General features: G+C 47.6%; 1 long non-coding RNA gene across 1 annotated transcript; it reads left to right on the top strand.

Moving 5' to 3' along the window:
• Positions 1–4,907: 4,907 nt before the first annotated feature.
• Positions 4,908–15,730, top strand: LOC137854755 (uncharacterized). Its single transcript, XR_011095377.1, has 5 exons — positions 4,908–5,004; positions 6,041–6,141; positions 8,019–8,167; positions 9,880–11,505; positions 11,835–15,730. It is a non-coding gene; the product is annotated as an uncharacterized lncRNA (long non-coding RNA).
• Positions 15,731–27,275: the final 11,545 nt, after the last annotated feature.

Here is a 27,275-nt window from a genome sequence, read left to right as displayed (position 1 = left end):
ACAAGTGAAAAAGCCATAATGGATGTTGTAAACACCGTAAGAAGACAATCAGTGTTTAATGAGCTAGCATGGAAAAATTAGTCAGAATGTGTGTGTGTGTGTGCCCATGTGTGGCTCCATGTTCAGTTTCTCCTTGGATATTCACTGGGTGAAGGGCAGCGTCCCCTGCCTCACAAAATCCTTCTTCTAGGACAGACTGCATTGATGTAGCTGTTCTTCTGCTGCGATATTGTGACCTGCCCCTGCTGGGCCTCCCTGCTCCTTCTGAGGTCTCCTGCACCCTCCTGAGACCTGCAGATTTTAAAAAGCAGAACTAATCCAATTGCTTTGTTCTTCTCTGTTGGGATTGCTTGCCAACCCTCATTCTTCTGTAGAAATATCAGGAAGAAAACGTTTGATCTAGCATTTTATTTTTATTTAGATATGTTTTTTTGTTTGTTTGTTTGTTTTTGTTTTTGTTTTTCCAAAAATAATATTTAATTTTGGCTTTAATTTTTAAAGATTCCCTTCAGTCTAGGTGACACAGCCTTGGCATGGATGCTAAGACACTCAGTGGTACTGCAATTTCGTGTTACCAGCCTGAGTTCATGATCTGTACATGGAGAGATCCCCTGTGTAATCCCAGTGAGTCCACCAGGTCACAATTTATAATGTTGGACCATTTATAGGTACCACTCTCATATAGATATGCTTTTGTCCAAAGCTTGGTTTCAGTTCAGTGTCCTCTCATAAAAATCGTGGAGTAGACAAAATATTCTGGACAGAAATCTGCTGAGCAGGAGAAATCTTTAGTTGGAAAGTACCCTTTCTGCAATCTCACCCAACCCAAAACACTGGCTTACAAGTTAGAAGTTGTATCACTTTTTAATTAAGTACGGACTGATGTTACCTTTAGAATCACGGGCTGGAGACACCGGCTTCTAATGATTAAATATCTTGATCCCTATTCCATAATCCTAATGTTCTGCCAGTTAGCTATCAAAGTATGTCCGGAGCAGAGCAAGCATTTGGCAATTTAGCAGCCTTCAGTGATTTAAGAAAAACCCCAAATGACTCTGTAGTATATACTCCTATTTTAATCTATAAGTAATATCTACAGCTGCTGAAGAAATACTTTTCAGCATTTTCTGTGTCTTCATAAGCTTTGAGGAACACTCATAATGAACTCTTTTCCCCAGCTATGAAGTGCTTGGTAGTTTAATAACCGTACTTTGGACAGGAAGGCCAATTCTTCTCCAGGGAGTGACTTTAGGATTCAACACAATAAAAAGGCCTTCGTCACAGCCTTGTGTACATGGCTGCAAATGCACACTCATAATAGCATTGTCTTTGAGGGATGTTGTTGAGTGGGCACAGCTGGAAAATCTTTTGCCACGGTCCATCTCCTTCAATGATAGATTGCTTAAGAATTTGTCTTGAATTCTGTCCTGTAGCTTCCTGAGCTTGTTTGCTTGTGTGGTATTTAAATTCATTCAGAAGTCTGTGAAGTATTTGGATAAAAAACTGAACCATGTTTCTCAGAGGAAGTTACCTGGTATTGCCACAGTGCCAAATCTGGCCAGAGGGCAGTCACACAGCCAGCAGATGACATCGAGGCAGTCCCTCCTCTGACAGACAAGTTTTTATGGCATCATGACTAGCAAAACAAAACTGGGCAGGGTAGGTGGTCCTCCCTAGCAGGAGCTCATTCACCTCTGGCCGGAGGTTGTGAGGTTGAACAAACTGAAGATGGGAGTCCACCTGTAGGGGTGGCTTCATTTTTTGTGCTGAATCCCTCTTTTGTAGATTTTCCAGAGGTGGATAACCTCTCCACTTACTTCAGTGGCTGGTGTTTCTACCCCTCTCTTTCTTTCGGTTTGGTTTAAGAAGGCTACCACCCCTGATGCAGCTATTCTCATTATTTGATTTTGGCTTAATCGTAGATACTTTAAGTGTTGCTTTTACCAACTACAGACTGTTTCTGAATATCCTACAGTAGGGTGGCCAAAGTTTCCAAAAAGGATTCATTAATTGCCTGAATTTAGCTCACTTTTCAAGCAAATGTAACAGAATCACTGGATCACAGAGCAGTTGAAGTTGGCAGGGAGCTCTGGAAGCATCTGCTCCATCCCCAGCTCAATCAGGGCCACCCAGAGCAGGGTGCCCAGCACCACAGCCAGGCGGCTTTTGGATATCTCCAAGGAGACCTCACTGCCTCTCTGGGCAGCCTCTTCTGTTGCTCCAGCACTTTCTGAAATGGGAATCTCTTTAAGATGCCACAGATAGCATACAAGAAGAAGAGGCTACTCCAGCTGCTAGTCTTTTTTTGAGAACTTGGTCATAACCCTGTTACAGGTGTTCTGTAACTTATATCTATTTCACTCCGTCCAACCCACTTAATATATTTTGCTTGGGCTATTTCTTCCTGAAGTTTTTTGAGCTGGGGGTGAAGTCAAAGCATGATGTCTCTGTCCTGTGACCGCTTACCCTTTGGTGGCTAAAGGGACTCTCCTACAGCGATGCTGAATCCTCCCATCATCTTCTTGCCCAGGTTTTTCAAGTCCCTTTGGGTTGTCCCCATATCTCTTAGGAGGGAGGAGAAAGTTAATCAACTCCAAGGAGTGAAACTCAGTGATGTTCACAGTTCTGAAAAGTGAAAACTGGTTCATGCTGAAAACTGTGTGAAAAACAAGTTTTTCCACATGATTTCATTTGACTCCTATATATATATATATATACATAAATCAGTGAGAAAATGTCCATTTCACTTTGGAGGTCGAGTCTTATTGCTGTTATCACATTGAGGCTGGCGCTGGCAATCACACCCCAGCTGTTAATGAGGTACTTAACATGCATCTCATTACTGAACCAACATTTCTGCTCTGGTGTTTCCCAGGCACCATTATCTGATCTTCTAATTATCACAACTTAATTCTAGTGTGGGTAATTAGCAGATGTATCAGGGTTCTCTGTGTGAGATGCTGTGCTCGTTATTAACCTCAGAGCTTATTTAAGACCGCGTGTAGAAGGTCCTGTGACAGTGACCATGACTGCCTGGTTTGGGGTTTGGTGGTGGCTGAGCTGGTGACTGGCATGATTTGTGGGGTGCTTCGGGAGGCTGCTGCCCTCCGTTGGCCACAGGTCACCATCCCCAGCAATGCTTTATGGAGCAGGGATTGATGCCAGCTTAAATGTAAGGTGCCTGGCTGCAACCTCTGTTGGTTGAAGACTCAATGTGCTTTGGCCAGAGTAGCAAGAACAGTAACGTCTGGTAGGAAATAGCAGATGGCATGAATTTCCTGTATTAGCCCATCAGAGCTCAAGAAGCAGTTGGATAATGCTCTCAGACACATGGTGTGATTTTTTTGGGTGGTCCTTTAGGGACCAAGGAGTTGGACTCGATGATCCTTGTGGGACCCTACCAACTTGGGATATTTTGTGATTTGTGGGAGCACCCACCCTCATGGTCTGAACTTGGGTAGACCTGTGCGGTGTCAAGAGTTGGACTTGATGATCCTTAAGGGTCCCTTCCAACTCAGGATATTCTATGATTCTATGATTCATTTCTTCTATGTTTTCTATAAGCCATCTCCGTGCCAGAATCTAGTGAGCTGGCATTACCACTAGCCCAAAACAGGAGAAGCAATGACCTCCTCCATCAGCGAGGGTGCCCAGGCAGCAGGCAGAGCAGTCAGCTGGAACAGCAATCCTGGATTCCTCACCAATTCAGAAGCCCTTTTGGCTGGATTTTTAGGGCCAAACCTCCAAAAAATTGCTACATGATGGCACTGCACTGCCTTGAAGAGAGTGTGTCTCTGTAGAAGCAGAAAATGGAGCAGAAATTTAATATTGGGGAAGGGATTGTAAGAGTAAAGTGCAAGATTGACTATAGAGGGGACAGCAAAGTGCTCTGGTATTATCATACCAAACTGGGGAGAGTGCAGGAAAGACTAAAATGAGATCGTATAAATGGGGAAAGCTGTAAACCAAAGCCTGTGCATGACTCGGTGTGTGTTACACCATACAGGCTGTGGTCCTCGGTAGGCAGCAAGCCTTGCAGGGAACAATTGTGCTGTCCTGTGAGGGCACGGGGGTTGTCCCGCTCTCCTTGGCTGGCTCAAAGGATCCTGAAAGGAGTCAGTGGGGAGGGGTGGTGGTTCCAGCAGTGCTTCTGCTCCCTGGAATACAGCCACGAGGGCCTAGGGACATCCACATCTCTGTGTCCCCCAGAAACAGCCTCTGAAAACCCTCAGTGATGATGGTCCTGTCCCCATGTCCACATCCTCTGCACCCTCGATGCTGCCCCTGGGCACTGGAACAATGTGCATTTTGTGAACCCCTGCAAGCATTCATTCCCTCTTGGGTTATATTAATTTCTATAGGAAAGAAAAAAATGCATCTCTGTCCATTGAGCATCTACCCATCACCTCTTCCAGCATCCTAGGCAGTGACACTCATTTTCCCCCTCTGTGCTGTCGACAAGCACCCCTGCTTTTTCCATTTGTAGGCCGTGGCTTTGCCATTGCTGGTCCCAGAGCAGTTCATCTCCTTGCGAGGAGCTGCAGATCCCTGGATGGCTCGTGGAGCTCATCCTGCTCAGCCCCATGGTGCAGGGCTCACCATCAGGGCTGTCTCGGTCTGCGTCACTCCTCCACGGAGCACTTCCCCACGTGGTCTGCGCCTCCCCAGCTGTGACACTAGAAAGCAGATGTTTGTGACTTCTCTCCCAAAAAAAAGCTGCAGTTGAATCCTGGAACGTGTTTACATTCCCAGTAGATATGCAATGTGGAAATGTCGTGAAATAGGAAATAGTGTCCCAGCTGAATGAGTAAAAGGCATGGGATGTAAAAAAAGAAAACACCGCTATCATCATTTCCGAGAGACTTGCCAAATTCCTCGTTTCTGTGCTGATTTGCACATCCTGCAGATGTGTCTGCTCAAATTTCCCTTCTGGTATTTCCCGCTGACACGGTACGCCAAGCGCAGGCACACATTTACCTGGATGAAGAGCAAGTGCAGCTCATGGTAAGTGAAATAACTACTGGCCGTGGAACAGCGTGAGGAAGGGGATGTGACTCCGTGTGCCCACGTAGGCCACAGACCGCATGCCATGTGTTGTTCCTCGCTTTCTAAGCAACTGCAAATGGTTCCCTGCTGCGAGCCCAGAGCTTTTGCAAGGGAGAAATGGTATTCATGCAGCCCCGAGAGCTGCTTCATGTCTACTGACAGCTCCTCACGTTTGTGCCTGATGTTAGAAGAGAGCCTGCTGAGATACGGGGACCAGCCTGCAGAAGATTTCTGAGTTGATTTCCAAATCCTGTTTAAACAGAAATCGTTCTTTTTGTTGGTCTTTCCAAGGGTACCAGCTGCACGTTGAGTTGCAGGTACTGTTGGGAAACATTGCACGGGAAGTGAGGCTAGGAGGGCTCGGGCGTTGCATAAATATTGACTGGTTTAAAGGTTTTGATGATTACTTTTTTTGTAATAACCTAGGCCCCAAAGATGTTGTTGTGAGCTTCTGTTATGGCAGCTTCTACAAAACACAACTTCTACCTCCACCAGGCTAGAGTCTGACCCAAGTCAGATGTGACTCCCATTTGTCTCCTCTGCTTTACCCAGGTTGAGGTCAGAGCAGGGGAGAGCTCAGCGTTCACCTCGAGCAACACCCCCAACCTCATTTTTATACATCCAGAGCCATCTGCCTAATCAAAAGATTAAAGGGATAGAGCTGGGAAGGCTCAGCTCTCAGGTGAAGGCTGGCTCAGGGGTGTGAGCTCCTGGTACGCAGGGGATGAAGAGGATCTGGCCAGAGTGAACATCTGTAGGGACACTAACACAGTCCTTGCATGGCATGGCTGGGACCTTCTCATTTGTGCACAATATGACGTGCACAAGCAGTTGAGGTGGATGACCACGAAGGACAGAGCTGCCCAAGGCAGCAGGACCACCCTGGGGCCACCTTCACACCAGCAGGCCTTGCTGGGCAGCACAGCATCAGTGACCGTAACAGGCCTGATGGTGAGTGGGATTCCCCACATTTCTCTTAAAATTGTACTTTCAGGGCCCCTCAAAGAGAGGAGATGCAATCTGACGGAGCGGCGGTGTGATGTGGTGTACTGAGTGCCGGGATGCTGGAGAAGGGGGATCTTCGTCAAAACCACCGTAGGTATAACGACAAACAAATCACTGAGCAGCACGGGGAAGATAATATCGAGGGAAGAAGATAAATTAAGGAGATGCGTTTTGAATGTTAAATTTGAGTCTTGCAGGCTGGAAATGTCGAAACGGAGGTAGCCTCAGGGGACTGGAGCGCCAGTCCTGTGCCAAGCACAAGTGGAAATGAATTTGCGGGGTAGTTTTCTGCTCGTCCCTAGGAATCCTTGTACCTGACTGTGATTAGTGCTCAGGGCTGCCAGGAGGCCCGGGCCAGGAGGAACAATAGCGAGGAGAGATGAAACGCAGAGATTACGGTCTTGTCTATACAAGAAGGGTTGTATCGCTTTATCTAGGTGGATTTGGAGTGATGTAGTTAAACTGGAGAGAAACCTCAAGCGCAGGGGCACTCCAGCTCCCGCTGCAGTGGGTTTAACCCGAGCTGCAGCACGGCACCGCCTCGGCACCTTTGAAGGGCTGGGGCCAGATGCCTATCTCGACGTCTAAGTGCTCCCGAAAATACCTTCGCCTCCGTGCTGCGGAGCGGGACAGCGGCGGGCAGAGGTGGTGTGAGGACAGGCAGCGGGGCAACCAGGCCCGGTGGCTCTGGGCCTACCCTGGTGTGGGGACATGTGGGGACATGGACAAGGGGGATCTTTGTGGTGTTTGCAGGACATCCACCTCCAGCTGGAGGACGTTGGGGCACGTGGAGAAGCACAGCCAGTGGTGCTGGGACATGGGGGAATACCACAGCAAGTGCTCCCATGCCACCCAGCCTGGCTGCCAGGCCATGCCCTCCTCCTGTGGCCATGGAGGAAAGTGCCACCAGAGCAGGCTCTGCACCTTCCTCAAGCTGAGATTTCCCTGTTCAGAAAAGCTTCTTCACATCTGTGCAGGCCTTGCTTCTTGCCCCGTGTGGCTAATCCACCAAAGATGATTAGGATTTTATTTTGTTTTCCAGGCTACCTAACAAATGGATTATCCTCTTAAATTCTGTCAAACGGAGAAGTAATTTTTCCTTCTGAAAATCATGCACCGGCCATAAATTCCCAGCAGTCGAGTCCAGATGTGCAGTTATATTATCTACAAGCAATGTGAAATCTGCTGCAGAAAAAGAGGGTAGCACCAGCCACTGCTGCCTCATGATAGCTCTGCAAAAGCGATTTTTCTCAGTATGTTAAATATATATATATATATATATTTATTTTTACTATTTTTGATGGGATTGATCCTGTCAGACACTGAGCACACGTTTCTCTGCACCTCTGCTGACATTAACACGAATGTGATATTGGTGAGAGAGGTGTTTTGTTGGTAAATCACCAAGCTTTGCTGGTAAATCACCAAGCAGCAGTTGGCTCTGTGCAGAACCCAGCACCCTCTCCCCTTACATGCACATACAGAGCTTGCATAACTCCTTCACAGTGAAAGCAAATGCTATTATTAGTTTATAAAGCAAGTTTTTTGTTGAATTTGGCAGACAGCGTGCATGTGTAAATTCCCCCAAATTAATTAAAACGTTTAGAGCGATGGTGGAGATAGCAGTGCTGCTCATCTAATAGATAGTTTTAACAGGTTCACAAATGCTTTTATGTAATTAATTAATGCTTGGCTACCTCAGGTGAAATAATCTGGGCATGCATGTTTCCTTAAATCAGAGCAAAGGTAGAGGGGCAAATTCATGCTCTGTTTAAGCAGCTTCCATCTAGGTTGGTCTGAAGCCCATTGCGGCTTCTAATTTATCTCTGGAAGACAAAATGTGATCTGAACTGACTGTATGAGCAGAAGAAAGAAAATGCATGAAATAATAAATAAGGCCCTGGCGCTTGCCAGGAACCGCTGCCAGAATATTCTTCCTGCCCGAATTAGCTTCTCTCCTTTTGTAGTCATGGAGCAAAACCCGACTTGGACCTGGCAAACGGTGGCTTGTGCCGACCCCGTCACTCTGGCGGTGGCAATGCCATTTGGACAGTGTGGCAGGGCGCCAGCCACCTCGCCTGGCTTGCCTCCTGCAAGGAAAAGCAGGGACGGCTTGGTGAATGAGCTAACAGCACTAATTTGCCTGAATTTAACGGGATGTATTAAGGGTGCTTCAGCCAAGCAGGGACAGCTAATGGTATTACTGTGAGTGTGTTTGGGAACACTTCAAAAACGATGTGGCTCAGATGTAGCTCCTCTGCCTCCTACCAAGTTCCCAGGCTCAGGACTTTAAATCTGGGCTCAGTCCTCCCCCTGCCTGGTGCACGGGGCCACAGGTACACACAAAGCTTGAAATGCTGCACAGATACAAATGAAAACCTTGCGGAGAAAGCCCAGAGCTGGAGCTGAGGCAGATTTTCTGAAATGACCAGGCAATCCCAGTATGACTGCAAAAGTGGCTGAGGAATATAGTCATTTCTTAAAATCAGACCCCACGTGTGCTGAGGCTGCTATCCACTGATCGCCGCAGCTTATAAATACACACTTACTCACTCTCTGTTAATGTTCACCAAGGAGGATTGCCCGTGTTTTCATGGGTAGAAAGCTGTATTTTAGCTCTTTACTGCATCATCTGAGTAATTCTTTGATAAATGGCTGTCTGTTTTCCCTGGGCAAAATCAGGCAGAATTAATGACTACAGTGTAAAACAACCAACCTGGCTCCCAGATTAAGGTGAGGGAGAACCTCTTCCTCATCTTCCTTTGCAAGCTGGGCATATCTGATCTGAGTCACAGAAGGAATCAGCTTAGAGACCTACCGTCCCACTTTCACCTCCTTGCTTTTCAGAACAGCATCACACTTTGAAACTCTGCCTAACACTCAGCCCATGCAGGTACCTGAAATGCAAAGCTGTGCTACCTGCAGACAGGACGGAGGTACCTGGCTGGTTCATACTCAGCTCCGTCCTGTAAGCCTGGACACAGCTCAGAAGCACCTCCAGCTTTCTATCAAATGTGTTTCCAAGTCAGTGTGATCGGTCTCTGGACACAGCTTGGTCTGTCTCAGTCCCCTGATGACGAGGCTGCTTCTCACCCTGTCACCTTCTGACATGATAAATCTTTCTGTCCAGGCTGCACATAGCCTTGCTCTGAGTAGGATTTTCTCGAGCATACCTGCCAACTCAGACCCATAATACATTTTAGGGGCTTCTAGGGCCTAAATCTGAGACTGCTTCAGTCTTTTCCACATCTCTGTCCAGACCAGGACATTTTGAGCATCCTCTTAGGAATTTCCAAGTTATCACTTACATTCCTAGTGAATGGTCTGCAGGACTGCGTGCCACTGCAGAGCAGCTTCAGAAGGTTCTGCATTTTACCCTGATTGTTATAAACATTAAGGAGACCCCTGCAGGGAGGTTGATAGCATTTTCACTGGATGGTTGTAACTGGAGCTGATCTAGTTTTCATGCAGGTAGTCACCTAGGGATATCTGCTCCAGTGAACTTTGGTGTGGAATGGACATTAAATTAGAAAGCCAGCATTGTTGCTTCCTGCATCACGTTCAGTAGTTTCTTTCCATGACTCTGATGCCTAGCAGGCGAGCTCCCACCCTGGAAAAAAAGGCTTGTAAAGTAGATATCCTGCACAGCTGTATGTGAGGGTATTTCCTATTTATTGTTTAAAGAAAATCTCTGGAGTAAATTGTGGAAGAAAAACACGGGAATAAACGTGGGTTAGGTTACTCCCTTGTAAAAGACACAGCACTTCAAAGAGTGTGAGGCAGAGTGCTCACATTCCTCCTTTGTTTCTTCCTTGCTTCCTTTGACAGATTCCTCTTCTTGGAAACACAAATCCTAATCCATCGCGCAGCAGATTTTATCTCTGCCACAGGTACAATTCTGGAGTAACTCCACTGGCTCCAACAAATTTGTTCCAGATCTAGGGCTGAGCAAGAGAGAGCAACAGCAGTCAAGTCTCTGCTCTCCAGGACCATGTCTGGGTGCTGCTGTAACACCTTGCAGATTTACACCTACGTCAGGGCCCTGCAGTGTTCAGCGCTGCTCCCTCCTCCGATGAGGGAGCATCCTGGTCACACGGGATGTATGATCCAAGACAGGTTTCCAACTTCAGCTACTCCATGGCTTTGCTGTCTGTCTCATACCGTTCTCTGTTTTGCCCTTTCTTGATTTTCCCTGTGTTATTTTCCTTCTTTTATTTTATTTATTTATACAGATAAGCGTGTTTGTGCAGGCATATGTATGTGTGCACATGGAGGTACGCTCTTTCTGGCCTTCTGTCTTATGAACAAACCTCATTCTAGACAAACACGTATGCGTGTATATACTTTTATAAATATATGTCTATTCGTATAAATGTATGCACAAATATTTTCACAACACCATTCCAGCCATGGAAACTGGATCTCTGACGTGTTGGCATTGCTTGACTTGCATTTCAAGACTTCAGTCAAGAAACAAGTAAACACCATCTCATTGTGAATGAACTGAATGCAGCCTCACGCTCCTCTAAACCCACTCGTGAGGATCCACCTGTTCTCACCCCGAAGGCACCTTCATCTGTAGACACAAGCTCTGCTGCTGGCCTTCTGTTCAGCAGAGTTCAGAGGGGCTCAGCTCTTCCTTCCCCAGGGAGAAGGGCAGGTCTGGGACATTCAGCGTGATGGAGCATCGTGCAGGAGGAAAGGTCTGACCGTGAGCTCAATGGCTACACACAATCAGTAAGCCATAATGACCAGAGCTACCAAGTGGGTTTATTGAGTTTTGGTGGCTGGGTATCACTTGTGCCACAGCTGGGAATTGTTGGCTAATGGCCAAGCCTGGTATGTTTGCTACTCAAAACCCACCAGCCTGGCTGTATGCAGAGGGATGAAAATTGCACCATCTTTTTATAGAGACATTGGAATGAAAGAGATGTTTTTAAAGGTCTTTTTTAAATTCCTCATCCTCATCTGCGGTTTTGGTCTTTGTCATTGAAAAAGTCGCTCTCAGAACAGGCCGTGTTTCCTTAATGGGCTAAGGAAAGAGCCTGTGCTACTTTTGGATTCTGTTCTCTACAACAACAATTGAATTTGGCCTGGAAGTACGGTAGTCTGCAATTAATGGAGGAAGCAGATCGTCAGGTTTCTTTTTCTTGGCTTTATGAATGGGCCTGAACAGTGTCGCTCAGACAGCGATACCATCCAGGCAAGGTGATCCCTACACAAAAGGCTGATTTTTAACCTCACAGGGAAAAACAAAGTTCTCCCCAGTCTGGAGAAGCAGCTATTTTACTCTGTTCACCAAAAGCCTTTCAGAAAAGAGACCGTGGCCGTGTCCCGGAGGGAGACCTTACTTTTGTTCTTTCTTGTTGTGTTCCTTCGTATAAACATATCCAAGACTGAAAGTATTTGGCTGTTCTTCCCGTCTGGAAACATAACAAGAGTCATGATGATTAGGTAAGTTAGCTGTGGGGGTGATGCATCTCGCTTTGTCTTAGCCACCTGGCAATTAGGCGTCTTGGCTCCGCGAGGCACCTTGGCTCCGGGAGCTGGTGGAGGGGAAAGAGGCACCTTTGTGGGCAGTTCAGCCCCTGCCTTCAGCACCTGTCTTGGGACGGGAAGGCTGGCTCCCCAGAGGGGTTTGTCTCTGCCATACCTATTGAGGAAACATGTGCAATTAGATCAGATCACGCTTGGCACTGAGAAGGGTGAAGCCATCCCTCTATTCCTAGTCTTAGCCTCATGCATCTCCTCTTTATTTGTCTTTTCTTTCTTTATTCTCACAGCCGGCCAGCGAGTCTCCGAATTTCCACTGTCGTGCCTCGGTGCTGTGTCCGTGCTGTCCTGCGAACACTGCTGTTCCGTGTGAAAATTCAGACATTCTGGTTTCCAAAAGGCTGCTAAAATGAAACGTCTAAACTAACAGGGACACACTTTCCAGGCAAAACTTCCTCACCTCCTAGACTGCACAGACTTGTCTCTCTCTCTCTCTTTTTTTAAAAGCAATAAGAATTCTTTATGCAAGGAGTCTAAAAAGACATCAAACAAGTGAGAAGATCACTTTGAGCTGTGTCCTCCTGCCTCTGTGTCAAAGCATGCCCATGTGCAGTTTTATCAGCTGTTTCAGAGCTGTTATTTGATATCTAGCATTGTTATGCTTTGGGACAAAGATACTGTGATGCCTCCTGGATGAGTGTTTTTCTGCTATGAAAAACAGAACCCTTTTCTCCTTCCCTAAAAAGCAGCTCCCTTAGAAGTCTCTTTAGAAAAATAGATAATTTGCTGTCTATTTCTGGTTAATGCTTGATTTACACTGTTGTTACTGGGCCCTATAGAAAAGGGCTGCTCCTATCACAACATTTCTAGATACATAAACAGTCAAGACCAGCCATTTGAAAGTTCCCTCTTCTCTAACCCAATATTATTTAGCTTTTGCTTTGATCTCACGCCTGGAAAAAATCTTTTCCTTGAAACACTGCAAGTTTTCACAGTTCTAATAACGCATCAAAGCCGATACCGTATGCTAGTCCCCAGCATTAGCTCACTTTGTGAACCCAAATACGTCTCTTTCCCCCTTCTTTCAGTTTTAATTTTGTGCTTTCTTTGCAGTGGTTCTGGGGAGCAGCGTGCTGCCAGTGCGTGGGGAAGCGAGAGGGTGAGGGTGCTGGCTACGGCCAGGCACAGCGCCGTCAGATGCTTCCTCCCAAAGGACTGCCAATGCCCTGAGCACCTCTAGACGTCTCGTGAGCACAGACTGCTGCTCCTGCCAAATTGCATGGCGGTTTTGGGGATGGAGACGAATATCCATTGAGTATTTACTTGATGCTATCAAACTCGTTTGTCTCGTAACCAAACTCCGAGTCCCTAGAGGTGAAATTCAGTGCATCAATCCGCCGCTCCATCTACCCATCTTTAAAAGGAACATCATTAACATGCCTTGCACATGAACAAATGTGGCTTTGTTCCATGTTACTTCATTACTGCATTATTTAGGGCTGATAGGTCTGAAAGCCAGGAGGCACCTTTATGATCACCTAGTCTGATCTCATGAGTACCACGAGCTAGTAATCTAGGCAGTAACCTGTGGTTGATCTGTATCGCGTATTTTAGAAAAATAGCCAGTTTCCCATGGCAGTTTGGACTGATCTCCCTAGATGTGCTGATTTCCAGCAAGTTGTATGCCAAAGGGGGGAGCGAAGAGCACAATAGCAGAGCTGGTATTTGCTGTGCAGATCTGGAAGAGGAGTTTCACCCTAGGAAGCCAGACAGGCCCAAATACAAACAAAGATGGAAAGAGCACCACTCTGTAGATCTGAATTTAGATCTAAACTCTGGCTGAGGGCCTGTTTCCCATTTTAAGTCAAAGTGGGAAGCAGTCTGCTAAAGGAAGAGAATTTGCTACCGGGATGCCATGGATGAGCTCTGAAAAAAAGGCATCCATCTGGACTTGGTGTGGGGTGAAGAGACCTGTTCTGGAGGAATAGAAACACCCTTAGAAATGTTCATAGTTTTTTGTTTTCCTTTTCAATTGAGAAGTCCATTCTTGGTGTTGACTGCATGGTCAGAAAACACTGACCTGTGGAAATGTGTTAGCTTTGGTGAAGGACAGACTCTAGCCCAGGAACCTGCCCAAGTGTTTTTTTTTTGCCTGCTTGCTTTGTGGGCTTTCAAGATCCAGCCAGGGTGACTAGCCAGGTTCCCTTCCACAGAACCAGTATAGGACTGGTGCTTTAATGAGGTATCAGCTCCAAATCTTTGGTCCCAGGAACCCCTCGCTCTCAGGATCTCCCTGAAATGAGATTAGCCTTGCCCTACAGATTTATTCCTGAGTGTGTCACCTTGGGCCAAGAGGAACAGCTGCTAAACCCAGAGGATTTGGCCACCCAGGGAAACCAAGCACCCCATGGATGTGGACCCCCTTACAAGTTTGCTGCATCAGAGAAGCTGCAGCTGTCAATACATTCTCCATAAATTAGGGGAAAATGGGAAAGAGGAAGGACAAAATTATCTTGGGCATGCTTCGAGACCTATGCTCTATTATTTCACCCTTGGAGCTGGACATCGGAGCACATCATCCACCTGGTCACAGCTCTGGCCTTGCAAACCCGCCTGGGGGACAGAGACGAGCTGACTGTGGTGCAAGTGGGCTTTAAATGTGAAATGCTGGGGTAGGGGCTGAGCAGCAGCACCCTACAAAGGGGTGCTCTGTCTAATCTGCATCCAAGAGCAACGCAGCCACTACACATCTCATCAACGCTCCAGGCAAGCGCTGGAACAAAAGGCAGAGGCAGTAAGGGGGGCTGCGGTGATTAAGTTCTGGGAAGATTATTGATTTATTGAACGAAGGTCAAAACTACTCAGCAAAAAGGCAGGAAATCTTAGCACAAAGAGGCTCAATGTGGAAACGAGGAGCCTTAGCGTCGAGCAGGAAAAAACAGCGCACACGAGTGTAAATGAAGCATTTAGGAAAGCTAAATAAGGAAGGTCAAGGCCTTTCCATGACACAGATCAGTGGGTGCAGCGCAGCAACAAGCAAACAGATCTCAGCAGGCGTGACTGGCAGCGTTGGCCCCTGTGTGATGGATGGATGGCCGGCAGAACAGAGTGACGGGTGATGAACTAGCTCCAGGGCCAAGGAAGGCTGGAGCTCCTAAGCCAAATCTCCTCAAAAAAACACTAAAAAGGCCAAGGCCTGGCCTCTACCAGTGGAGCTGGCTGGCATGGCCCTACCACAGCCTCCCTGCTAGGTTCCCTTTAGCTTCCAAACCACAGTGGCCACATCCTAGCCACCTGTCGGGAAGGATCTCTTCCCAATGCAAACTCCTAGACCGTGCCCAAGAAGAGCTTGGGAAAATGCTGTCTGGCCTGCGTCAAAACGCACCAGGGATTTCGTGGATGGCTCTGACTGGTTCTTAGTCTAGACACAGGGGACACGGGAATCTGGTGTAGCCATTCTGTCTGAAGCATCATTGGAGGCATCACCAAAACTGCTGCTCTCCTACATAACTCATGAAATTTTCCTTATTGCCCGGTGTGGTTGTGTGGTTTGTAAACCAGGAGGGCGAATCCACTGAGGAGCCAGCCAGGAGAGCACGAAGTGGATTCCCCAGCCCTCAGTGCTTACAACCAGCAGAAGCTGCAGGTGCCCAAACCCTCATGTCTCCTTCCTCCCCCCATCAGACCTCAGTTTCCCCAGCTGTGGCTTTTCCAAGGCGAAGGTGTGGGACTGCTGTGGGAAAGAGGCTGCTGAGGGTGGCGCGGGAGGGCAGCAGCAAGGGCTGGGTTAGGTGAGAGCAGGCAGCCTGCCGCAGCGTTTTGGCACGCATCTCCCCGCTCACGTCTCCTCTCTTCTCCAGCAGCAAAGGCAGACGGCGTTAAAACCTCCGTGGCTGCCCCCCCGAGCAGTTCTTGAGACGGGAGCTCACGGCTCCTGCCGTCTCCCTGCGGCGTGTAGGCTTCTGCTCCACCCCACCCTGCCTTCCCCTGGGCTGTCTGATTATGAGTGTGGCTTACCTGGCCACGAGCGTGTCTGTGTATATGCAATCACTCATTTGTTTGTGTACGCTCGCGAAAAGACAACAAAGAAGCCAGTGCTGGCAAACACGGCTCCTGCTGGCTTCGGAGAAAAGCTGTGTGCATTTATCTGCTTGCGAACAAAGTCGTACCAGTGGGGCTGAGCTGAGCGTGGAGCAGCTCACCTGAAGATCCCTGCTGCAAGACAAGAAGGAGCAAAGCTCTAGAGGAATTTTTCTTTGCAGGGCTTTTTACTGGAGCTAGCATTCATTAAAATGGTGCTTTGTGGAGAGCAAAGCACCTCATAGGAAAGTACAAACTGCCTTTGGCTCTTAGGCCTGAGAGCTACATGTAAGGTAAGGAGTTTAGGGTCAGGATATGGGACATCTCAGTTACTCGTCAGTGGCTTAGGGACTGCTCTGGAGACTGAGACGATTGACCCAGTAGAATAGGTGGATCCATCCCCCATGAATTTGTCTCAGCCACTTAGGAACTGCAAATTTTAAATCCCTGCTTTGAGCCTTTGGGCTCCCCAGTAACGTGTGGCAATGGATTCCACAACTCCCCGTACAAGTTACTTGGGGTTGGATGATTTTTCACCAAATCTCTCGGCATGCTTGGCACAGCTGCCTGGCAGGGCACGGGTGAAGCAGATGATGTGCATCTGTGATGATGACACAGAGCAGAGGAGGCCACGGCACCGCTCTTTGGAAGAGCAAAATACGAGCCTGGGTGAGCAGGGGAGAAGGAGCCGGTTGTGTGGTGGCTCTCAGCCATGAGTGTGGCAGGTCTGTTTGCTCCTCTGGCTCTAGGTGCTGTCTCCTGCTGGCTGGTGTGCTGAGGTTGCCCACAGCCAGGCTTTCTTTCCCATCTGCAAGGCTTTTCCAAAGTCTGTATGCAGGTAGCAGTGCTGGGAAAGTGCAGAAAGGGCCACGGCACTGAACTAAAGTAAGGGAAGGCTCCTGGCCAGGGGATGGCTGAATGGACTGGGAAGAGAAACGAGTGGAAGAGAACATGGTATGAGTCCACACAACCATGAACGGCAGCGAGAAAGCACGTAGGAGATCAGTGTGATCTCCAGTAAGAGAGCTGGGCACCACCAAATGAAACTCCCAAGCAGCAAGGTCAGCTCAGAGGAAAGGAGACGGTTGTGCTCCCAGGGAGGAGGTGAAGGTGGTAGGTGCCGAATATTTACATGAGCTCAAATTCACAGAAGAAATATCTATTGATAGTTATTAAATGCAAAACCGCAACCTCTCCTCCGGGATATCCACGGAGTCAGGAAGAACGTCCCGGAGCAGCAGTATTACTGGTCTGTCCTCTTATACTCTTCCCTGGCATCTCCTTTTTGCCAGGAAGGGAAAAGATCCTGAGATAGATGGATCCTTGATCTGGCACACTTGGGCTTTCTTAGGAATGCAGGTGTGTTCTCCATGTGAAGGCAAAAGACATCTCTTTTGGCACTTTGGACAATTTGATCCCACTGATCTTACCTAGCCAGGGAAATGAGGTTAAGGTTAAGATGAATGCTTAGGATACCGGTGCACGAATGGCATCTCCCCTCTGCAGATCTTGGACCAAAATGGCTTCTGACTTGCCCGTGTGTCACCCAGGTCCAGCAAAGAGGAGTAACTCTTCTGTTTGAGGGAAAGAGTGCCCTGCAGCCAGAAAAACTGGTAGAGTTTGCCTAAGGTAGCCGGACGTGTTGGATGGTCGTGGATGCTGGTGTCCTCCGCTCAGCGTTTGGGCTGGTCTAGCGGTGTGAGTTCATTCAGCCTAACAAACCACCACGTGTCACGTAGCGCCAGCAGTCAAGTCACAGCCTTCAACTTCAATTTGTCTTTCCAAATGTGTGTATCTGGGAGGTACAGCAACAGAGCATGTGTTCGGTGATGCGGGATGCAACAGCACCTTTTCCACATTGGGCTTTTCTTCGGAAAGGGGCACTGCATGAAGTGACATCGCCTTTATGGGTGCTGAGATCCCTGGTGTGTGTGAATCCATTTGGGTGCAGCTCACACAAAGAGCGAGGTCACCCAGAGATGTGGGCCACCCAGCCTGAGAGCTTGGCTCAGCCACGCAGGAGTCATTTCCTCAGCCTGCCAAAGCATGAAGCCGGGGTTAGCGTATGCTCGTGTATGTCATGCTGTTCATCTGATAACACTGCCTGATGATTAATCACCGTAATTAATTGCACGTTAATATAGCTCGCTGCAGCATATTGAAACAGCAATGGAGATTCCCTCCTCAGCAAAGCAAAGGAGTCCTGTGGCTTGTAATAGGACAGGTAGAAAAAGAACTTTGTTTTAAATGTCTGTGATGCAACGTGGTGAATCCACGTGTCCTCTGTGTTGTCCTATCTGTCCTTCCCATTCTCCCCTCCCTTTTACCTCCTCGTGTGCAGGACTTGCTCATTACCCGTCTGGCAACCTTGGACGTGGAGAGATAGTGGTTATCTTGGACAACCTCTTGCTCAAAGTACAGGACGGAAGAGCTGTGCCAAGCCTCTTCTGCCACCCTGGGCAGAAGCCCTGCATTTTTGTGGGGAGAGGCATATCGTGGAGCTGCCACGGGGTGGGATGCTGCCCTGGCGGTGTGCAGATAAGGGAGGGCGCTGAGCTGTGTGAAGGAGCCATGAGGCTGCTCTGGGGGTGTGTGTCCCACCCCTTCCATGGCTCTGTACAAGCTTCCCCAGGAGACTAACCCACAATTCAGTCATTTCTACCCCTTGAGCTCTCGGGGTGGCAGGCAGTTCTCCACTCTGGGGTGTGATAGGTCTGGAAATTCCTCTGGTCTGGAAAAAAAAGCTAAATCCTTCCTAGGCTATACCTATTTCATCTACAAACGAGGCAGTGAATGTCAGGCTGGGAGAAAGGAGATTTCCTTCCTGCAGGTGACTCGCCTGTGCCTCAGAGGCAGTCACAACACTCTTGGACAAGAGTGTTCGTGATGGAAATGGATGGATGCAGCAAGGACCAGGTCTGTGATGAAACCAGCCGTGGTACAATGGCTGGATAATAATTCCGTGAAAAGGTCATGGGAATGAAACATGTGTGAGGAGAGTCAGATGCAGCCTTGAGCAGGTCCTGCTCTGCTTCTTAGCCTGAGTTTGGCCCGAAATGTAAATTCTGCAGAATTCTTGTCAGAGAGGTGCCTGATGCCCAGGGCTGGGACAGGCCCAGGTGCCAGGCCCTGCTCCTGGCTGGGGCACTGGGACAGGCCCTGGGGACAGGCCCTGCCCTCACAGCCCCATGGGGATCCCCCCAGCCCCCAGCCCACCTGGTGCACTGACACTGGGCTGGGTCAGAGGAACCAAATCCCCCTAAAAATAATGTGACAGGAGTGAGACGGACAAAAATCTCCTGGCCCTTGCCACATGAACCCCTAATGAAGCAACTGGAGTCTGCTAAGCAGTGGGCACCGTCAAACCCAGATGGAAGACCATGGAGTACAGACTGTGCTGACACGTGTGGCCCCGAGTGCTACTCAGATGATTATTGCTTGTATTTCTGTGCCTCTAATCTGAATTTAAAGTGGAGGTTCTTCAAACTAGGTGACATTTTATGTAAAGGCACTCAAGATGGAGGTTTCTTGCATCACTGTGAAAGACTTCGAGTTAAAAACTAACTAACTAAATAATAATAATAAAATGAAAGCCATATAAAGGTAGAAAAGGCCTCAGATGTTTTATCCTAACCCTGAAAGAACAGCAAATGGAAGTGCTGAGGGAGGTTCCCATTGTCAAACACACAGCCCAGTGGAGTGACAGGGCCCACGTTAGAGATGCAAGATGAGAGACTCCCCAGAACGAGGTAGATACAGAGACTTGTGTCCTTTGATTAAAGAGGCACTTAACCAGATAATCCTGCATATCAAATCTATTTTTACAAACTAGTATCTGCTGTTTAAGCACATTGCTGTGAAATGCAGGCTTTGACATGAACCCGGTAAGCACAATTATCCCCAACCCAACGAGCTGGTGGAAAAACCTATCAAACTCACAGGAAGCAGCTGGAGCAAGATGAGGAGGAGTGATCGGAAGGCAGTCAAGTGGAGGATAAATGGGAAAAAGCTCAAAAAGTAGGAAATGGACGTTGTCGTTTTAGAATAAAACATGAGTCTGTTGTATAATAGCTAAACTTTGTCTGAAACAGACTTGATCATGTGGTGAAAGGGTTGGAGAACTACTAGGATTTTATAGAAATTCATTTGTGAGGGAATAGACGATATATTTTAGAGAGAAATACATTGAGAAGTCCAATCTAGGTCTGGGAATTCAAATCATGAGTAGTTACATCCCAGAGGGACAAGTGTAAGAAGCTGCTCTCTGAACACTTATTTCTCACTCGTGAGCAGTTGCTATGAGTAGCAATGAGTGTTTTACCTTCCTGATAAAAAAAAAAAAAAAATTAAAAATCTGTTGCTCCAAACAGAGGACCTTCTTTCAGTAGTCATCTACATGTTTTGCACAACTGAAACTGGGAACAAGAGTGCCTGGCTTGCCAGAAGCCCAGAGCAGGGCCACTGCACACAGAGCCAAGACAAAAGAAGCTTCAGGAGAGCTGGGGTCTGTGCGACTGCTGCTTCTCTGTGGGAAAGATGCTGCGTTTTCGGGTGGTACAAAACAATTGCCACAAGCAGCTGTGGGGGTCCTTGGATGGGTGAGGTTATCCCAAAGGACGCATGGGAAATAGGCAGCATCTCCTCCAAACCCAGAACAGAGAGCCCTAAGCTGGCTGCTTTGCCCAAGAAAACCTCAGACGAGCACCAGCCACAGCAGGCTGGGACAGCTGAGCCCCAGGGCATGGCACAGCCAGAACCAGTGGCCTTCTGGTGCTTTGTAACGCTGGTGCCGATGTCTCACTGGAGACACCCTAAACAAGAGCTCAGTGTACGTCCAAGCTACGCATGCAAACACGCTCTGCTCTCTCCTGTCCGGATGAGCCTTCTGCATGGCACATTGGCCACTAACAGAGGTCATCCCTTATGTAAGCTGCTGTTCCAGCAAAATGTTTCAAAAGATGAGATTGTTCAAAGACGAGCTTGGAGTGGGTGGTGGTTTCTTTCGGAATTCGGTCACCAGAAGAAAGGAAGAGGCTGCGAGCCCTTCTGGTTTAATTATTGAGCCTCTCTAAGATACAGTATGATTCATTTAACTGCTCTGCCCCTGCTACCCCCCTGTGGAAAATAGAGACAGTGAATTCTTGATGCCAGGCAGCTTTATTTAGAGTGTAGATAATTTATACAGACCATAAATGCAATGTCAGTGTTGTGGAACGGTCTTTCTCCCAGCGTGGACACCAGCTCTGAGTAACTAATGTTTTGGAGACTTCTCTAAATCCCCCAATTCACACGGGACTAGGGGACAGGAATGCTAATTGTTGAGCCACCAGCAGCTCAGCTGGGCAAAGCACTGAACTACTTTTCTTCAGTTTCTCCATCTGTGGGACTGGGATGTCTGTCTGTTTTACAGTCACGTAGTGAGGATTGATTTATTGTTTAATGTGTGTAAAGAATTAAAGAAGTACTAAGTATTATTATTATCAAGCCAGAAGGGTGAGTCAATGACCCATTTCCTATCTGAGCTTGCCTTCAAGGTGTTGATGTTTCTGGCAGATTACAGGAATTGAATATCTGCCATAGGTTGTATTCATATAGAGATGCAAATAAAGCACTTTTTGTGGGCATTATGTTGCTTCAGGGCCTGTGATTACAGAAGAAAGATGCATAGATTAAAACTGCTTTTAGATGCACAGCATCTCCACGGGCTATGCCGTTTAACCTCTCTGGGAATCACAGCAGTAGGTACCTCCACATGCAGAGATGGCTCCACGGGGCAGACAGGGAGAGTGGATAGGACGTAGGTTCAACTGCGGCTCTGCTGCAGGTTTCCTGTCAGTGTTTTGCAGATCAGTCTGGAAAATCCTCAGAGATGTGCTGTAGGCAAGCACAGATGTAATCCATCTGCTACAGCTCTTAAGGTACAACGGGTAACTGGTGCTTACTCGTGTGTCATTCAGGCACACAGTGCTGATTTCTTATCCCTTGACCATGACACCAAACAGAGAGCTCATTCATCCTTTCTCCTTGCCTTTGAGCCACTGGATACAGTGTACTGCCAAGACCATTTAAAAAAGTTAGTCATTATTTATTGAGAAGCATTAGTGTTCCAAAGTCTATCATTAAATTTGCTGAAACTGATGGGATGTTTTCTTCAAGTATATGAACACACATGCCCTCCTGAAACCACCCCAAAGAGTTCGTGTAGTCAAAGTTTGCATTAATTGCTGGGCTATTCACTGGCCTTTCCCATTCCCCCTTCTCCCATTCTCCCCTGTCCCATGGGGGCATGTCCATTCTGGTGGAAGTGATGGCTGATGGCACAGTTTTGTCCTCATTAAAAACAATCAGGTCTTTGCCACTTGGAAGTGAATGTGGGTCTGTCCTAAAGGCCATATGACAGAGGGGAGTTCATCTGGATCAAGGTAGACTGTGACATTTAAAGGAAAATAGACTCTTTCCAGAAGAAAAGTGCACAGTCTGGGTACTTTTCTCCAGAAGCAGATAAGCAAAAATGTTTAATTTGGTTTTATTGTTTGGGAATGGGACCTGTCAGAAGCTTCTCAGCAGATATTGTTGGGATATTATTTCAAATCCAGACAACTTCTTAGTTGTAAACTAAACAAATCTGAAGGATTTTATTTTATTTTTTTTCCAATCGTCAGGGCCTAAAGTGAACCATGAAGCCATTTCCTAGTATTTAGGTAATGAAAAAAAAAAAAAAAGGTTGTTGAGTAGTGTCATTTTCTAACAGCATACTGAAGACAAGTTCCTGCATTTAAAACTCCTATTAATTGTCCACTTACACCTTTCAACACTAAAATACACGTGCAAAGCCAGCCCAGAATTCCCAAGGACCACGGGTTAAGTTGAAGCAGACAGACCACAAAAACCATGGTCCTGCAGCTTTTTTAAGATCTCTTCATGCATCCTTGGTGCTGGGAGCAATTGATTCCATCAACATACCCAGGGTCCACTGAGAAAATATGAAACCAGCTGTTTCAGAACGGAGTCTTTGTTCTGTTTTATTTCAAGGCTGAATTTAAGCTGTCAGTCAAATACCAAATTCTGGGGCAACTATCAATCCTAACAATCAATGGGATCGGCACTGGCACACGATCTTGCCTGATCCTGTTTCCTCACACTCACCTGTTCCCAGTAACCACTCCCTTGGCTTTGTGTCTCGCTGCTGACTTGGCACCATCACCCACACTCGCCTTTTTTCCTAGAACAGCCTCCCACTTAAGCCTGTCAAGTGCCCACCCCTCTTCCATCAAAAATGCCTTTATCACAGATGAAACACCTTTGCTCCAGTCTTCCCTCAGCGTCTTGAGGTGTGCCTGTTGCCTTAGCAAGGTGGTGTCTGTCTCAGTAATAAGCTGATATATTATCTGCGCTCTCAAGTCACGAGGAGGTCAGCAAGGCCGATGCTTATACTACCAAATTTTGTCTTAGGTGGGTCTGTAATGGCCTTGCACTCATAAAGACGTGATGCTAAATCTGTATAGCCAACAGTCTATAAGGAAAGGCAATTACATGTATTTGCCATGATTTTTAGAGGTTCCCATTCATATTCTTGTTCTCTTATTTCTGTTGGACCCTTTATTATTGGGAAGAACTGATGGCCACCACAGAGAGTCTTAAAAGTGACCCTAGAATGACAGAAAATTATGGCAATTGTGAGGTAGAGAACATGCTATTGGTATATTATGCTTAAACAGGCCAAAACTGTTTAGCCACTAGTGCTGCCTGATAAAGATCACACAGAATCACAGAATTTCTAGGTTGGAAGAGACCTCAAGATCATCGAGTCCAACCTCTGACCTAACACTAACAGTCCCCACTAAACCATATCCCTAAGCTCTACATCTAAACGTCTTTTAAAGACCTCCAGAGATGGTGACTCCACCACCTCCCTGGGCAGCCTGCTCCAATGTCTAACAACCCTTTCAGTAAAGAAGTTCTTCCTAAGATCCAACCTAAGATAATGGAAGAGAAGGCCTAAGGATATTTTAGATCTTGGAGACAAGGACAGGACTGGGACAACAATCTGAAGATGTGATTTTCATCTTCATTGTCTTGTCTCCTTGGTCCCTTTCTAAATCTACTTCAACAGTTGCCACTCATACTCAACCAAATCTCAAGACAGCTCTTTCCATGTGGTGGTGTTGCATCTCTCCTTGTCCAGGTCCATCTGTTTGGCATGTACTTGTAAAGGCAAGGAAGGGAAAGACAGTAAAAGCAGTAAAAGAGGGAAGTCTGAGGAAAACCAGGTAACAACATCACAACAGAGAGAAAGAAATTGTGGAGATAGTGAGTGGCCTGCTGGCAGGAGGAAGAACAAGGAGACAAGAAGATATCCAAAAACTATGACTTAGGCAAAACCGAGGTCTATCCAACTGGGCACCACTAACCAAGAAGAGATGCTATTCTCTTTGTCCTCGTGTTTTCAGAGAACAGCAAAGCACGCTGGTCTGCCACGTACACTGTTCTGGGCCTCGTTTTTGACAGCCAGTTTGAACAGGTGGCCAGAGTAAATCACACATCTGTCAAGTGTAATGCCAGCCTAGATGAGATGCATGGCATTAGAAATCAGCAATAAGCCTACAAAGCATGGGAGACTGCAAGGAAACTGGTGTCTGGAGAACTACCAAAATCAAACTGATTTCAGCGTTGTAAATAGGATTGAAACCAGCAGCAGACAACTTCACTCTATAAATAAAAAGAGAACAAGGAAGAGGAAGTGGTTCTGCTTCGCAGTGAAAAGCGGTAGAGATAAAAGATAATATCATTTTGGCTCCAAAACTAAATGAGTACCTTGCTTGAGTTTCTTAGTAGGACACTGGCATAGAACCCGTGGGCAAGCACAACTTGTTTAATGAGAGGGTCTCTGTCTCGGTGGAGTCATGGTATAAGCAAAATCCAAAGGGTTTGCTGTGTACAAACCAAAGGGAACTGGCAATATTAAAGAGCTGCTACATGAAATTGCAGTTCCAACGAGAAGGAGGCATGCTACCAAATCCAGCTTGGCATGCTCTGGCTGGAGAGTTGCAATCATCGTGCTTATTTTGAAGGGTGGCCCAAAAGCCATCTGGGAAGCTTGAGTCAGTCTGACCACAGAAGTACATAGGCTGTAGGAAAAAAAAGTGTGACAGTAAGACTAATTAAAGACATGTGGGTAAATGCAAATGAAAAAGTGCTATGGGGATCTATCTAAAGATGGACAGTGTAGAAATAACAAGCTGAGTTTTTAGAAAAATGATACCTTAGGGAAATGCAACGGATCTAGCCTAGTTGGATTTTGCTAAGGTCTTTGTTATTGGACCAAGTAAGATAGCAGGGACTGTAACAGGGTGAAAAGACCTCATGAAAAAGGGGATGGCAGCCAGGTACATCACACAGGGAACTGATGGGCTGGAGGGAGAAATCCCTCCATGGAGGGTGAGAATCCATCTGGGAAATACTCGATAACGTTATGAATGACTGTGGCAGGAACGACAAAAGACCGGAGTGCGTTAGTGAAATGCGATGATGTCCATCATCGGTGTAGACAAGGACACTTGAATACCAAGTAAATTTTGCCTGTTTGCAAGTACGATAAGGCAGCTTTTTTCCTTTAGCCATTTCTGCAGACTTGTTAGAGCACTGGGAAATTGGATCATGCTCCCATTTTTAATGTTTCTGTCTTCATCTCCACCGACAAAGGGATAAGTTATTCTGCAGGAGGTATATGTCAGAAGGTAATTCAGCTTACTGTGGCTTGGCTAGGTTGGCCATTACCCGGAGGAACAGCAAAGTAAACATTTATTTTGGCCTGTGCATGGCACTTGCAGGGCAGATCTGATGAACACAATGATGTCACGCTTGGTTTTCTGATCTCAGCCTGGGCGTAAAGGTAAGAGTTACATAAACAGCTCTTGGGTAGGTCTGCTGCTCTCTGCGTGAGATGGTGGAAACGAAGGAAAGCAAGAAGAAACGAAGAAACCTGCGGTCAGGAGTCCACGGAGGTTTCCTCTGTCATAGGAATAGTCGTGCAGTGGGGTGGATGGAAGTGTTTAAGGCCAGGCTGCTCTGGGGCTGGCAGAACTGAGCAGTAGGCTGCAGAGAAGTTGCATCTGAACAGTTGTGGTTCCCCTTGGCTTGTGTCCCCGTGGGTGTCCTCAGGAGCCAGCCAGCCAGGAGGGATGCCTGAGCTCTGTGGCTCTCCTTGGCCTGGATCATTGCGGTGGCAGGAGCAGCCAAGTCCCGAGACTTCATCCACGGGCACACGGAGTTCAGCTTTGCCTCTGCTCACAAAGAGCCTTGAATTAGCTCCAGTCTGGAGAAATCTGAGGTGAACGTGCTGTTATGCCAAGTTATGGGACTGCCACCAGCCTCAGGCCTGCTTAGTGCCGCTGCCAATGCTGAGCAGGCTTGATGAAGGATGGATCGGAGGAGCCAGCAGCAGCACGTGGCAGAACAGGCTAAATCAACACAAGGCACTGCCCAAAACACCAGCCTGCATGGTCCAGAAAGCTCAGCAGCTGCTGTAGGCACAAGCTGCCTGCGGATACCAGTGCTGAGCCCCGCAGCTGGTGGGATTCACCAGCGGCAGGTGCTGCAGGCAGGCAGCCAGGGCTGGTAGAGCAGGAGCCTCTCGGACCACGGTGCTCTGGGGATGCAGTGCTTACGGGCTGGCATCCCTTCTGCTGTGCTCAAGGGGAGGACGCTTGATAAACATCTTCAGAACTGCACCAAGCACTTCCCAAGCCCGTGCCGTGGTGTTATTTACCTGCCTTCCTGCTGGAGCCATTTGTTCCACGTCTGGTCGCCTTCCCGTGGCGATCAGGTGCAGTTCCTTAAGCTCTTGCTGGCACTCCAAGCTGAGCGGCTGGCAGGCAGCACTACCAGGGCATGTCAAAGGATGAATCACCGTCAAGCCGCGAGAGACAAAAAGATTGATTACGGAAGAGCTGAGAAATAGGCAGCGATAGTGACTCACCACATCCCACCCTTTCTGCATTCACACACCTGCCAGCTGATTCATATTTTTCATTCTGCCTTGTTTTCTCCTCCCTGTCAAGGTGATCAATCAAATAGGGGTCGATCAATTAGAATTTCCTCCTGAAGGAGGGAGGTTGTGTGTAAGGCACACGTTCCTTTTTCCATCCCTACCTGCTCAGCCCTTTTCTCTGCCCATCGTTTAGGGGAAAGACCCATCATGTAGGGCCCATAATTTTGGGGAAAGGAGGTGATGGAGATCCACCATGTAGGGCACTTGGTGAAAACCAAGGGATGGAGAGATGGATGTGTCCTACTGAGAGCCTGTTTCTCATCAGGTGAGATCTGCCGTGTTCCCTGTCATCGCCATTCTCCTGGCACCCAAAGGAGGTTTTCAGCAGGATTTATCTTTGGGCTAACAGTTGTCACCGAAGCTGCTGCTGTCCCCGATGGTGCCCTCACAGCCACATCTGGCAGCCCTGGCACTCCCATTCTGTCTGCTCACGGCACAGCCCCCTGCCAGGGCCGTCCTGCTGTCCCCGCTGGCACTGTCCCGAAAAGTCCCCCGGTGTCTGCTGGTGGCACAGAGGGCTGGCATTTGTGGAAGCTCTTCAGAGAGGTCCTCATCTACTGTGGTTGGCCAAAATCTGCTTGCCAAATGGTAGGCAAATCGC

Source organism: Anas acuta, chromosome 3 (genome assembly GCF_963932015.1).
Source record: "Anas acuta chromosome 3, bAnaAcu1.1, whole genome shotgun sequence".
In the NCBI taxonomy this organism is placed as follows: Eukaryota; Metazoa; Chordata; class Aves; order Anseriformes; family Anatidae; genus Anas; species Anas acuta.
This window is presented reverse-complemented; position numbering and strand designations above follow the sequence as displayed.